This window comes from Triturus cristatus, chromosome 10 (genome assembly GCF_964204655.1).
Source record: "Triturus cristatus chromosome 10, aTriCri1.1, whole genome shotgun sequence".
NCBI lineage: Eukaryota > Metazoa > Chordata > Amphibia > Caudata > Salamandridae > Triturus > Triturus cristatus.
Genome location: NC_140593.1, coordinates 664,820,073 through 664,836,061, shown reverse-complemented (window position 1 = coordinate 664,836,061; position 15,989 = coordinate 664,820,073).

Sequence of the window (15,989 nt, the reverse complement as noted above, 5' to 3'; positions counted from 1 at the left end):
TTTGATTGAACAATAAAGGCCTCCAAATGTTATTTTATTCACTTCCAGTGGAGTAGAAACACTTTTTAAGGCCGCAGAGTGAGTAAATTGGCCATTTTCATTCACTTTTACCCATTCCAAAAATCTTGTGTTTAAGACCCCTGGACGCGTGAAAATCACTTTAAACATATCATTTTATCTCTAAAAGTGATAATCCACATACAAATGTGAATTGTAGTTCAAAGAGGCAACATTTGAAAATGAACCATTTTTTTTGTTTCTGAAGCATGTCGTAAGGGGGAGTGGTTATCTCTTTCATCAAAAATCGGGCATTTTTGATTGAACAATAAAGGCCTACAAATGTTATTTAATTCACTTTCTGGGGTGGAGAAAAACTTTTTAAGGCCTCAGAGTGAATAAATTGGCCATTTTCATTCAAGTTTAACCATTCCTCAAATCTTGTGTTTAGGGCCCGGGGAAGCTTGAAAATCACTTCAAACATCTAATTTTATCTCTAAAAGTGATTATCCACGTACAAATGTGAATTGTAGTTCAAAGACGCAACATTTGAAAATGGACCATTTTTTTTATTTCTGAAGCATGTCGTCGGGGGGGGGGGGTGGTTATCTCTTTCGTCAAAAATCTGGCGTTTTCGCTTGAACAATAAAGACCTCCAAATGTAATTTTATGCACTTGCCGTGGAGTAGAAACACTTTTTAAGGCCGCAGAGTGAGTAAATTGCCCATTTTCATTCACTTTTACCCATTCCTCAAATCTTGTGTTTAAGGCGCCTGGAAGCATGAAAATCACTTTAAACATCTCATTTTTTCTTTAAAAGTGATTTTCCACGTACAAATGTGAATTGTAGTTCAATGAGGCAACATTTGAAAACCAACCATTTTTTTCGTTTCTGAAGCATGTCGTAAGGGGGGTGGTTATCTCTTTCACCAAACAATGGGCGTTTTTGATTGAACAATAAAGGCCTCCAAATGTTATTTTATTCACTTCCCGTGGAGTAGAAACACTTTCTAAGGCCGCAGAGTGAGTAAATTTGCCATTTTCATTCACTTTTACCCATTTCTCAAATCTTGTGTTTAGGGCCCCTGGAAGCTTGAAAATCACTTTAAACATCAAATCTTATATCTAAAAGTGATTTTCCACGTACAAATGTGAATTGTAGTTCAAAGACGCAACATTTGAAAATGGACCATTTTTTTCGTTTCTGAAGCATGTCGTAAGGGAGGGTGGTTATCTCTTTCATCAAAAATCTGGCGTTTTTCATTGAACAATAAAGGCCTCCAATGTTATTTAATTCACTTCCCTTGGAGGAGAAACACTTTTTAAGGCCTCAGAATGAGTAAATTGGCCATTTCCATTCACTTTTACCCATTCCTCAAATCTTGTGTTTAAGGCCCCTGGAAGCATGAAAATCACTTTAAACAGATGATTTTATCTTTAAAAGTGATTTTCCACGTACAAATGTGAATTGTAGTTCAAAAAGGCAACATTTGAAAACGGACCATTTTTTTCGTTTCTGAAGCATGTCGTAAGGGGGGTGGTTATCTCTTTCATCAAAAATCGGGCATTTTTGATTGAACAATAAAGGCCTAGAGGCCTACAAATGTTATTTAATTGACTTTCTGGGGTGGAGAAAATCTTTTTAAGGCCTCAGAGTGAATAAATTGGCCATTTTCATTCAAGTTTTCCCATTCCTCAAATCTTGTGTTTAGGGCCCGGGGAAGCTTGAAAATCACTTCAAACATCTAATTTTATCTCTAAAAGTGATTATCCACGTACAAATATGAATTGTAGTTCAAAGACGCAACATTTGAAAATGGACCATTTTTTTTATTTCTGAAGCATGTCGTCGGGGGGGTGGTTATCTCTTTCGTCAAAAATCTGGCGTTTTCGCTTGAACAATAAAGACCTCCAAATGTTATTTTATGCACTTGCCGTGGAGTAGAACCACTTTTTAAGGCCGCAGACTGAGTAAATTGCCCATTTTCATTCACTTTTACCCATTCCAAAAATCTTGTGTTTAAGACCCCTGGACGCATGAACATCACTTTAAACATATCATTTTATCTCTAAAACTGATAATCCACATACAAATGTGAATTGTAGTTCAAAGATGCAACATTTGAAAATGAACCATTTTTTTCGTTTCTGAAGCATGTCGTAAGGGGGGGTGGTTATCTCTTTCATCAAAAATCTGGCGTTTTTGATTGAACAATAAAGGCCTCCAAATGTTATTTAATTCACTTCCCGTGGAGGAGAAACACTTTTTAAGGCCTCAGAATGAGTAAATTGGCCATTTCCATTCACTTTTACCCATTCCTCAAATCTTGTGTTTAAGGCCCCTGGAAGCATGAAAATCACTTTAAACATATAATTTTATCTTTGAAAGTGATTTTCCATATACAAATGTGAATTGTAGTTCAAAGAGGCAACATTTGAAAACGGACCATTTTTTTCGTTTCTGAAGCATGTCGTAAGGGGGGGTGGTTATCTCTTTCATCAAAAATCTGGCGTTTTTGATTGAACAATAAAGGCCTCCAAATGTTATTTTATTCAATTCCAGTGGAGTAGAAACACTTTTTAAGGCCGCAGAGTGAGTAAATTGGCCATTTTCATTCACTTTTACCCATTCCAAAAATCTTGTGTTTAAGACCCCTGGACGCATGAAAATCACTTTAAACATATCATTTTATCTCTAAAAGTGATAATCCACATACAAATGTGAATTGTAGTTCAAAGATGCAACATTTGAAAATGAACCATTAATTTCGTTTCTCGTTTCTCTTTCATCAAAAATCTGGCATTTTTGATTGAACAATAAAGGCCTCCAAATGTTATTTAATTCACTTCCCGTGGAGGAGAAACACTTTTTAAGGCCTCAGAATGAGTAAATTGGCCATTTCCATTCACTTTTACCCATTCCTCAAATCTTGTGTTTAAGGCCCCTGGAAGCATGAAAATCACTTTAAACATATCATTTTATCTTTAAAAGTGATTTTCCACATACAAATGTGAATTGTAGTTCAAAGAGGCAACATTTGAAAATGGACCAGTTTTTTTAGTTTCTGAAGCATGTCGTAAGGGGGGTGGTTATCTCTTTCATCAAAAATCGGGCGTTTTTGATTGAACAATAAAGGCCTACAAATGTTATTTAATTCGCTTCCCGTGGAGGAGATACACTTTTTAAGGCCGCAGAGTGAGTAAATTGGCCAGTTTCATTCACTTTTACCCATTCCTCAAATCTTGTGTTTAAGGCCCCTGGAAGCATGAAAATCCGTTTAAACATCTCATTTTTTCTTTAAAAGTGATTTTCCACGTACAAATGTGAATTGTAGTTCAAAGAGGCAACATTTGAAAACGGACCATTTTTTTCGTTTCTGAAGCATGTCGTAAGGGGGGGTGGTTATCTCTTTCACCAAAAAATGGGCGTTTTTGATTGAACAATAAAGGCCTCCAAATGTTATTTTATTCACTTCCAGTGGAGGAGAAACACTTTTTAAGGCCTCAGAATGAGTAAATTGGCCATTTCCATTCACTTTTACCCATTCCTCAAATCTTGTGTTTAAGGCCCCTTAAGCATGAAAATCACTTTAAACATCTCATTTTATCTCTAAAAGTGATAATCCACATACAAATGTGAATTGTAGTTCAAAGATGCAACACTTGAAAATGAACCATATTTTTCGTTTCTGAAGCATGTCGTAAGGGGGGGTGGTTATCTCTTTCATCAAAAATCTGGTGTTTTTGATTGAACAATAAAGGCCTCCAAATGCTATTTAATTCACTTCCCGTGGAGGAGAAACACTTTTGAAGGCCTCAGAATGAGTAAATTGGCCATTTCCATTCACTTTTCCCATTCCTCAAATCTTGTGTTTAAGGCCCCTGGAAGCATGAAAATCACTTTAAACATATAATTTTATCTTTAAAAGTGATTTTCCACATACAAATGTGAATTGTAGTTCAAAGAGGCAACATTTGAAAATGGACCATTTTTTTAGTTTCTGAAGCATGTCGTAAGGGGGGGTGGTTATCTCTTTCATCAAAAAACGGGCGTTTTTGATTGAACAATAAAGGCCTACAAATGTTATTTAATTCGCTTCCCGTGGAGTAGAAACACTTTTTAAGGCCGCAGAGTGAGTAAATTGGCCATTTTCATTCACTTTTACCCATTCCTCAAATCTTGTGTTTAAGGCCCCTGGAAGCATGAAAATCACTTTAAACATCTCATTTTTTCTTTAAAAGTGATTTTCCACGTACAAATGTGAATTGTAGTTCAAAGAGGCAACATTTGAAAACGGACCATTTTTTTCGTTTCTGAAGCATGTCGTAAGGGGGGGTGGTTATCTCTTTCACCAAAAAATGGGCGTTTTTGATTGAACAATAAAGGCCTCCAAATGTTATTTTATTCACTTCCCGTGGAGTAGAAACACTTTTTAAGGCCGCAGAGTGAGTAAATTGGCCATTTTCATTCACTTTTACCCATTCCAAAAATCTTGTGTTTAAGGCCCCTGGAAGCATGAAAATCACTTTAAACATATCATTTTATCTTTAAAAGTGATTTTCCACATACAAATGTGAATTGTAGTTCAAAGAGGCAACATTTGAAAATGGACCATTTTTTTAGTTTCTGAAGCATGTCGTAAGGGGGGGTGGTTATCTCTTTCATCAAAAATCGGGCGTTTTTGATTGAACAATAAAGGCCTACAAATGTTATTTAATTCACTTCCCGTGGAGTAGAAACACTTTTTAAGGCCGCAGAGTGAGTAAATTGGCCAGTTTCATTCACTTTTACCCATTCCTCAAATCTTGTGTTTAAGGCCCCTGGAAGCATGAAAATCACTTTAAACATCTCATTTTTTCTTTAAAAGTGATTTTCCACGTACAAATGTGAATTGTAGTTCAAAGAGGCAACATTTGAAAACGGACCATTTTTTTCGTTTCTGAAGCATGTCGTAAGGGGGGGTGGTCATCTCTTTCACCAAAAAATGGGCGTTTTTGATTGAACAATAAAGGCCTCCAAATGTTATTTTATTCACTTCCCGTGGAGTAGAAACACTTTTTAAGGCCGCAGAGTGAGTAAATTGACCATTTTCATTCACTTTTACCCATTCCAAAAATCTTGTGTTTAAGACCCCTGGGCGCATGAAAATCACTTTAAACATATCATTTTAGCTCTAAAAGTGATAATCCACATACAAATGTGAATTGTAGTTCAAAGATGCAACATTTGAAAATGAACCATTTTTTTTGTTTCTGAAGCATGTCGTAAGGGGGGGTGGTTATCTCTTTCATCAAAAATCGGGCATTTTTGATTGAACAATAAAGGCCTACAAATGTTATTTAATTCACTTTCTGGGGTGGAGAAAAACTTTTTAAGGCCTCAGAGTGAATAAATTGGCCATTTTCATTCACGTTTTCCCATTCCTCAAATCTTGTGTTTAGGGCCCGGGGAAGCTTGAAAATCACTTCAAACATCTAATTTTATCTCTAAAAGTGATTATCCACGTACAAATGTGAATTGTAGTTCAAAGACGCAACATTTGAAAATGGACCATTTTTTTCGTTTCTGAAGCATGTCGTAAGGGGGGGTGGTTATCTCTTTCGTCAAAAATCTGGCGTTTTCGCTTGAACAATAAAGACCTCCAAATGTTATTTTATTCACTTACCGTGGAGGAGAAAAACTTTTTAAGGCCGCAGAGTGAGTAAATTGGCCATTTTCATTTACTTTTACCCATTTCTCAAATCTTGTGTTTAGGGCCCCTGGAAGCTTGAAAATCACTTTAAACATCTAATCTTATCTCTAAAAGTGATTTTCCACGTACAAATATGAATTGTAGTTCAAAGACGCAACATTTGAAAATGGACCATATTTTTCGTTTTTGAAACATGTCGTAAGGGGGGGTGGTTATCTCTTTCATCAAAAATCTGGCGTTTTTCATTGAACAATAAAGGCCTCCAAATGTTATTTAATTCACTTCCCGTGGAGGAGAAACACTTTTTAAGGCCTCAGAATGAGTAAATTGGCCATTTCCATTCACTTTTACCCATTCCTCAAATCTTGTGTTTAAGGCCCCTGGAAGCATGAAAATCACTTTAAACATCTCATTTTATCTTTAAAAGTGATTTTCCACATACAAATGTGAATTGTAGTTCAAAGAGGCAACATTTGAAAATGGACCATTTTTTTCGTTTCTGAAGCATGTCGTAAGGGGGGGTGGTCATCTCTTTCACCAAAAAATGGGCGTTTTTGATTGAACAATAAAGGCCTCCAAATGTTATTTTATTCACTTCCCGTGGAGTAGAAACACTTTTTAAGGCCGCAGAGTGAGTAAATTGGCCATTTTCATTCACTTTTACCCATTCCAAAAATCTTGTGTTTAAGACCCCTGGGCGCATGAAAATCACTTTAAACATATCATTTTAGCTCTAAAAGTGATAATCCACATACAAATGTGAATTGTAGTTCAAAGATGCAACATTTGAAAATGAACCATTTTTTTTGTTTCTGAAGCATGTCGTAAGGGGGTGTGGTTATCTCTTTCATCAAAAATCTGGCATTTTTGATTGAACAATAAAGGCCTACAAATGTTATTTAATTCACTTTCTGGGGTGGAGAAAAACTTTTTAAGGCCTCAGAGTGAATAAATTGGCCATTTTCATTCACGTTTTCCCATTCCTCAAATCTTGTGTTTAGGGCCCGGGGAAGCTTGAAAATCACTTCAAACATCTAATTTTATCTCTAAAAGTGATTATCCACGTACAAATGTGAATTGTAGTTCAAAGACGCAACATTTGAAAATGGACCATTTTTTTCGTTTCTGAAGCATGTCGTAAGGGGGGGTGGTTATCTCTTTCGTCAAAAATCTGGCGTTTTCGCTTGAACAATAAAGACCTCCAAATGTTATTTTATTCACTTACCGTGGAGGAGAAAAACTTTTTAAGGCCGCAGAGTGAGTAAATTGGCCATTTTCATTTACTTTTACCCATTTCTCAAATCTTGTGTTTAGGGCCCCTGGAAGCTTGAAAATCACTTTAAACATCTAATCTTATCTCTAAAAGTGATTTTCCACGTACAAATATGAATTGTAGTTCAAAGACGCAACATTTGAAAATAGACCATTTTTTTCGTTTTTGAAGCATGTCGTGATGGGGGGTGGTTATCTCTTTCATCAAAAATCTGGCGTTTTTCATTGAACAATAAAGGCCTCCAAATGTTATTTAATTCACTTCCCGTGGAGGAGAAACACTTTTTAAGGCCTCAGAATGAGTAAATTGGCCATTTCCATTCACTTTTACCCATTCCTCAAATCTTGTGTTTAAGACCCCTGGAAGCATGAAAATCACTTTAAACATCTCATTTTATCTTTAAAAGTGATTTTCCACATACAAATGTGAATTGTAGTTCAAAGAGGCAACATTTGAAAATGGACCATTTTTTTTGTTTCTGAAGCATGTCGTAAGGGGGGTGGTTATCTTTTTCATCAAAAATCGGGCGTTTTTGATTGAACAATAAAGGCCTACAAATGTTATTTAATTCGCTTCCCCTGGAGTAGAAATACTTTTTAAGGCCGCAGAGTGAGTAAATTGGCCATTTTCATTCACTTTTACCCATTCCTCAAATCTTGTGTTTAAGGCCCCTGGAAGCATGAAAATCACTTTAAACATCTCATTCTTTCTTTAAAAGTGATTTTCCACGTACAAATGTGAATTGTAGTTCAAAGAGGCAACATTTGAAAACGGACCATTTTTTTCGTTTCTGAAGCATGTCGTAAGGGGGGGTGGTTATCTCTTTCACCAAAAAATGGGCGTTTTTGATTGAACAATAAAGGCCTCCAAATGTTATTTTATTCACTTCCAGTGGAGTAGAAACACTTTTTAAGGCCGCAGAGTGAGTAAATTGGCCATTTTCATTCACTTTTACCCATTCCAAAAATCTTGTGTTTAAGACCCCTTGAGGCATGAAAATCACTTTAAACATATCATTTTATCTCTAAAAGTGATAATCCACATACAAATGTGAATTGTAGTTCAAAGAGGCAACATTTGAAAATGAACCATTTTTTTTGTTTCTGAAGCATGTCGTAAGGGGGGTGGTTATCTCTTTCATCAAAAATCGGGCATTTTTGATTGAACAATAAAGGCCTACAAATGTTATTTAATTCACTTTCTGGGGTGGAGAAAAACTTTTTAAGGCCTCAGAGTGAATAAATTGGCCATTTTCATTCAAGTTTTCCCATTCCTCAAATCTTGTGTTTAGGGCCCGGGGAAGCTTGAAAATCACTTCAAACATCTAATTTTATCTCTAAAAGTGATTATCCACGTACAAATGTGAATTGTAGTTCAAAGACGCAACATTTGAAAACGGACCATTTTTTTTATTTCTGAAGCATGTCGTCGGGGGGGTGGTTATCTCTTTCGTCAAAAATGTGGCGTTTTCGCTTGAACAATAAAGACCTCCAAATGTTATTTTATGCACTTGCCGTGGAGTAGAAACACTTTTTAAGGCCGCAGAGTGAGTAAATTGCCCATTTTCATTCACTTTTACCCATTCCTCAAATCTTGTGTTTAAGGCGCCTGGAAGCATGAAAATCACTTTAAACATCTCATTTTTTCTTTAAAAGTGATTTTCCACGTACAAATGTGAATTGTAGTTCAATGAGGCAACATTTGAAAACCAACCATTTTTTTCGTTTCTGAAGCATGTCGTAAGGGGGGGTGGTTATCTCTTTCACCAAACAATGGGCGTTTTTGATTGAACAATAAAGGCCTCCAAATGTTATTTTATTCACTTCCCGTGGAGTAGAAACACTTTTTAAGGTCGCAGAGTGAGTAAATTGGCCATTTTCATTCACTTTTACCCATTTCTCAAATCTTGTGTTTAGGGCCCCTGGAAGCTTGAAAATCACTTTAAACATCCAATCTTATCTCTAAAAGTGATTTTCCACGTACAAATGTGAATTGTAGTTCAAAGACGCAACATTTGAAAATGGACCATTTTTTTCGTTTCTGAAGCATGTCGTAAGGGGGGGTGGTTATCTCTTTCGTCAAAAATCTGGCGTTTTCGCTTGAACAATAAAGACCTCCAAATGTCATTTTATTCACTTACCGTGGAGGAGAAAAACTTTTTAAGGCCGCAGAGTGAGTAAATTGGCCATTTTCATTTACTTTTACCCATTTCTCAAATCTTGTGTTTAGGGCCCCTGGAAGCTTGAAAATCACTTTAAACATCTAATCTTATCTCTAAAAGTGATTTTCCACGTACAAATGTGAATTGTAGTTCAAAGACGCAACATTTGAAAATGGACCATTTTTTTCGTTTCTGAAGCATGTCGTAAGGGGGGGTGGTTATCTCTTTCATCAAAAATCTGGCGTTTTTCATTGAACAATAAAGGCCTCCAAATGTTATTTAATTCACTTTCCGTGGAGGAGAAACACTTTTTAAGGCCTCAGAATGAGTAAATTGGCCATTTCCATTCACTTTTACCCATTCCTCAAATCTTGTGTTTAAGGCCCCTGGAAGCATGAAAATCACTTTAAACATCTCATTTTATCTTTAAAAGTGATTTTCCACATACAAATGTGAATTGTAGTTCAAAGAGGCAACATTTGAAAATGGACCATTTTTTTCGTTTCTGAAGCATGTCGTAAGGGGGGGTGGTTATCTCTTTCATCAAAAATCGGGCATTTTTGATTGAACAATAAAGGCCTACAAATGTTATTTAATTCGCTTCCCGTGGAGTAGAAATACTTTTTAAGGCCGCAGAGTGAGTAAATTGGCCATTTTCATTCACTTTTACCCATTCCTCAAATCTTGTGTTTAAGGCCCCTGGAAGCATGAAAATCACTTTAAACATCTCATTCTTTCTTTAAAAGTGATTTTCCACGTACAAATGTGAATTGTAGTTCAAAGAGGCAACATTTGAAAACGGACCATTTTTTTCGTTTCTGAAGCATGTCGTAAGGGGGGGTGGTCATCTCTTTAACCAAAAAATGGGCGTTTTTGATTGAACAATAAAGGCCTCCAAATGTTATTTTATTCACTTCCCGTGGAGTAGAAACACTTTTTAAGGCCGCAGAGTGAGTAAATTGGCCATTTTCATTCACTTTTACCCATTCCAAAAATCTTGTGTTTAAGACACCTGGGCGCATGAAAATCACTTTAAACATATCATTTTAGCTCTAAAAGTGATAATCCACATACAACTGTGAATTGTAGTTCAAAGATGCAACATTTGAAAATGAACCATTTTTTTTGTTTCTGAAGCATGTCGTAAGGGGGGTGGTTATCTCTTTCATCAAAAATCGGGCATTTTTGATTGAACAATAAAGGCCTACAAATGTTATTTAATTCACTTTCTGGGGTGGAGAAAAACTTTTTAAGGCCTCAGAGTGAATAAATTGGCCATTTTCATTCACGTTTTCCCATTCCTCAAATCTTGTGTTTAGGGCCCGGGGAAGCTTGAAAATCACTTCAAACATCTAATTTTATCTCTAAAAGTGATTATCCACGTACAAATGTGAATTGTAGTTCAAAGACGCAACATTTGAAAATGGACCATTTTTTTCGTTTCTGAAGCATGTCGTAAGGGGGGGTGGTTATCTCTTTCGTCAAAAATCTGGTGTTTTCGCTTGAACAATAAAGACCTCCAAATGTTATTTTATTCACTTACCGTGGAGGAGAAAAACTTTTTAAGGCCGCAGAGTGAGTTAATTGGCCATTTTCATTTACTTTTACCCATTTCTCAAATCTTGTGTTTAGGGCCCCTGGAAGCTTGAAAATCACTTTAAACATCTAATCTCATCTCTAAAAGTGATTTTCCACGTACAAATATGAATTGTAGTTCAAAGACGCAACATTTGAAAATGGACCATTTTTTTCGTTTGTGAAGCATGTCGTAAGGGGGGGTGGTTATCTCTTTCATCAAAAATCTGGCATTTTTCATTGAACAATAAAGGCCTCCAAATGTTATTTAATTCACTTCCCGTGGAGGAGAAACACTTTTTAAGGCCTCAGAATGAGTAAATTGGCCATTTCCATTCACTTTTACCCATTCCTCAAATCTTGTGTTTAAGGCCCCTGGAAGCATGAAAATCACTTTAAACATCTCATTTTATCTTTAAAAGTGATTTTCCACATACAAATGTGAATTGTAGTTCAAAGAGGCAACATTTGAAAATGGACCATTTTTTTCATTTCTGAAGCATGTCGTAAGGGGGGGTGGTTATCTTTTTCATCAAAAATCGGGCGTTTTTGATTGAACAATAAAGGCCTACAAATGTTATTTAATTCGCTTCCCCTGGAGTAGAAATACTTTTTAAGGCCGCAGAGTGAGTAAATTGGCCATTTTCATTCACTTTTACCCATTCCTCAAATCTTGTGTTTAAGGCCCCTGGAAGCATGAAAATCACTTTAAACATCTCATTCTTTCTTTAAAAGTGATTTTCAACGTACAAATGTGAATTGTAGTTCAAAGAGGCAACATTTGAAAACGGACCATTTTTTTCGTTTCTGAAGCATGTCGTAAGGGGGGGTGGTTATCTCTTTCACCAAAAAATGGGCGTTTTTGATTGAACAATAAAATCCTCCAAATGTTATTTTATTCACTTCCAGTGGAGTAGAAACACTTTTTAAGGCCGCAGAGTGAGTAAATTGGCCATTTTCATTCACTTTTACCCATTCCAAAAATCTTGTGTTTAAGACCCCTGGACGCATGAAAATCACTTTAAACATATCATTTTATCTCTAAAAGTGATAATCCACATACAAATGTGAATTGTAGTTCTAAGAGGCAACATTTGAAAATGAACCTTTTTTTGTTTCTGAAGCATGTCGTAAGGGGGGGTGGTTATCTCTTTCATCAAAAATCGGGCATTTTTGATTGAACAATAAAGGCCTACAAATGTTATTTAATTCACTTTCTGGGGTGGAGAAAAACTTTTTAAGGCCTCAGAGTGAATAAATTGGCCATTTTCATTCAAGTTTTCCCATTCCTCAAATCTTGTGTTTAGGGCCCGGGGAAGCTTGAAAATCACTTCAAACATCTAATTTTATCTCTAAAAGTGATTATCTACGTACAAATGTGAATTGTAGTTCAAAGACGCAACATTTGAAAATGGACCATTTTTTTTATTTCTGAAGCATGTCGTCGGGGGGGTGGTTATCTCTTTCGTCAAAAATCTGGCGTTTTCGCTTGAACAATAAAGACCTCCAAATGTTATTTTATGCACTTGCCGTGGAGTAGAAACACTTTTTAAGGCCGCAGAGTGAGTAAATTGCCCATTTTCATTCACTTTTACCCATTCCTCAAATCTTGTGTTTAAGGCGCCTGGAAGCATGAAAATCACTTTAAACATCTCATTTTTTCTTTAAAAGTGATTTTCCACGTACAAATGTGAATTGTAGTTCAATGAGGCAACATTTGAAAACCAACCATTTTTTTCGTTTCTGAAGCATGTCGTAAGGGGGGGTGGTTATCTCTTTCGTCAAAAATCTGGCGTTTTCGCTTGAACAATAAAGACCACCAAATGTTATTTTATTCACTTACCGTGGAGGAGAAAAACTTTTTAAGGCCGCAGAGTGAGTAAATTGGCCATTTTCATTTACTTTTACCCATTTCTCAAATCTTGTGTTTAGGGCCCCTGGAAGCTTGAAAATCACTTTAAACATCTAATCTTATCTCTAAAAGTGATTTTCCACGTACAAATGTGAATTGTAGTTCAAAGACGCAACATTTGAAAATGGACCATTTTTTTCGTTTCTGAAGCATGTCGTAGGGGGGGTGGTTATCTCTTTCATCAAAAATCGGGCGTTTTTGATTGAACAATAAAGGCCTACAAATGTTATTTAATTCGCTTCCCCTGGAGTAGAAATACTTTTTAAGGCCGCAGAGTGAGTAAATTGGCCATTTTCATTCACTTTTACCCATTCCTCAAATCTTGTGTTTAAGGCCCCTGGAAGCATGAAAATCACTTTAAACATCTCATTCTTTCTTTAAAAGTGATTTTCAACGTACAAATGTGAATTGTAGTTCAAAGAGGCAACATTTGAAAACGGACCATTTTTTTCGTTTCTGAAGCATGTCGTAAGGGGGGGTGGTTATCTCTTTCACCAAAAAATGGGCGTTTTTGATTGAACAATAAAGGCCTCCAAATGTTATTTTATTCACTTCCAGTGGAGTAGAAACACTTTTTAAGGCCGCAGAGTGAGTAAATTGGCCATTTTCATTCACTTTTACCCATTCCAAAAATCTTGTGTTTAAGACCCCTGGACGCATGAAAATCACTTTAAACATATCATTTTATCTCTAAAAGTGATAATCCACATACAAATGTGAATTGTAGTTCAAAGAGGCAACATTTGAAAATGAACCATTTTTTTTGTTTCTGAAGCATGTCGTAAGGGGCGGTGGTTATCTCTTTCATCAAAAATCGGGCATTTTTGATTGAACAATAAAGGCCTACAAATGTTATTTAATTCACTTACCGTGGAGGAGAAAAACTTTTTAAGGCCGCAGAGTGAGTAAATTGGCCATTTTCATTTACTTTTACCCATTTCTCAAATCTTGTGTTTAGGGCCCCTGGAAGCTTGAAAATCACTTTAAACATCTAATCTTATCTCTAAAAGTGATTTTCCACGTACAAATGTGAATTGTAGTTCAAAGACGCAACATTTGAAAATGGACCATTTTTTTCGTTTCTGAAGCATGTCGTAAGGGGGGGTGGTTATCTCTTTCGTCAAAAATCTGGCGTTTTCGCTTGAACAATAAAGACCTCCAAATGTTATTTTATTCACTTACCGTGGAGGAGAAAAACTTTTTAAGGCCGCAGAGTGAGTAAATTGGCCATTTTCATTTACTTTTACCCATTTCTCAAATCTTGTGTTTAGGGCCCCTGGAAGCTTGAAAATCACTTTAAACATCTAATCTTATCTCTAAAAGTGATTTTCCACGTACAAATGTGAATTGTAGTTCAAAGACGCAACATTTGAAAATGGACCATTTTTTTCGTTTTTGAAGCATGTCGTAAGGGGGGGTGGTTATCTCTTTCATCAAAAATCTGGCGTTTTTCATTGAACAATAAAGGCCTCCAAATGTTATTTAATTCACTTCCCGTGGAGGAGAAACACTTTTTAAGGCCTCAGAATGAGTAAATTGGCCATTTCCATTCACTTTTACCCATTCCTCAAATCTTGTGTTTAAGGCCCCTGGAAGCATGAAAATCACTTTAAACATCTCATTTTATCTTTAAAAGTGATTTTCCACATACAAATGTGAATTGTAGTTCAAAGAGGCAACATTTGAAAACGGACCATTTTTTTCGTTTTTGAAGCATGTCGTAAGGGGGGGTGGTTATCTTTTTCATCAAAAATCGGGCGTTTTTGATTGAACAATAAAGGCCTACAAATGTTATTTTATTCACTTCCAGTGGAGTAGAAACACTTTTTAAGGCCGCAGAGTGAGTAAATTGGCCATTTTCATTCACTTTTACCCATTCCAAATATCTTGTGTTTAAGACCCCTGGACGCATGAAAATCACTTTAAACATATCATTTTATCTCTAAAAGTGATAATCCACATACAAATGTGAATTGTAGTTCAAAGAGGCAACATTTGAAAATGAACCATTTTTTTTGTTTCTGAAGCATGTCGTAAGGGGGGTGGTTATCTCTTTCATCAAAAATCGGGCATTTTTGATTGAACAATAAAGGCCTACAAATGTTATTTAATTCACTTTCTGGGGTGGAGAAAAACTTTTTAAGGCCTCAGAGTGAATAAATTGGCCATTTTCATTCAAGTTTTCCCATTCCTCAAATCTTGTGTTTAGGGCCCGGGGAAGCTTGAAAATCACTTCAAACATCTAATTTTATCTCTAAAAGTGATTATCCACGTACAAATGTGAATTGTAGTTCAAAGACGCAACATTTGAAAATGGACCATTTTTTTTATTTCTGAAGCATGTCGTCGGGGGGGTGGTTATCTCTTTCGTCAAAAATCTGGCGTTTTCGCTTGAACAATAAAGACCTCCAAATGTTATTTTATGCACTTGCCGTGGAGTAGAAACACTTTTTAAGGCCGCAGAGTGAGTAAATTGCCCATTTTCATTCACTTTTACCCATTCCTCAAATCTTGTGTTTAAGGCGCCTGGAAGCATGAAAATCACTTTAAACATCTCATTTTTTCTTTAAAAGTGATTTTCCACGTACAAATGTGAATTGTAGTTCAATGAGGCAACATTTGAAAACCAACCATTTTTTTCGTTTCTGAAGCATGTCGTAAGGGGGGGTGGTTATCTCTTTCACCAAACAATGGGCGTTTTTGATTGAACAATAAAGGCCTCCAAATGTTATTTTATTCACTTCCCGTGGAGTAGAAACACTTTTTAAGGCCGCAGAGTGAGTAAATTGGCCATTTTCATTCACTTTTACCCATTTCTCAAATCTTGTGTTTAGGGCCCCTGGAAGCTTGAAAATCACTTTAAACATCTAATCTTATATCTAAAAGTGATTTTCCACGTACAAATGTGAATTGTAGTTCAAAGACGCAACATTTGAAAATGGACCATTTTTTTCCTTTCTGAAGCATGTCGTAAGGGGGTGGTTATCTCTTTCATCAAAAATCGGGCGTTTTTGATTGAACAATAAAGGCCTACAAATGTTATTTAATTCGCTTCCCGTGGAGTAGAAACACTTTTTAAGGCCGCAGAGTGAGTAAATTGGCCATTTTCATCCACTTTTACCCATTCCTCAAATCTTGTGTTTAAGGCCCCTGGAAGCATGAAAATCACTTTAAACATCTCATTTTTTCTTTAAAAGTGATTTTCCACGTACAAATGTGAATTGTAGTTCAAAGAGGCAACATTTGAAAACGGACCATTTTTTTCGTTTCTGAAGCATGTCGTAAGGGGGGGTGGTTATATCTTTTTCGTCAAAAATCTGGCGTTTTCGCTTGAACAATAAAGACCTCCAAATGTTATTTTATTCACTTACCGTGGAG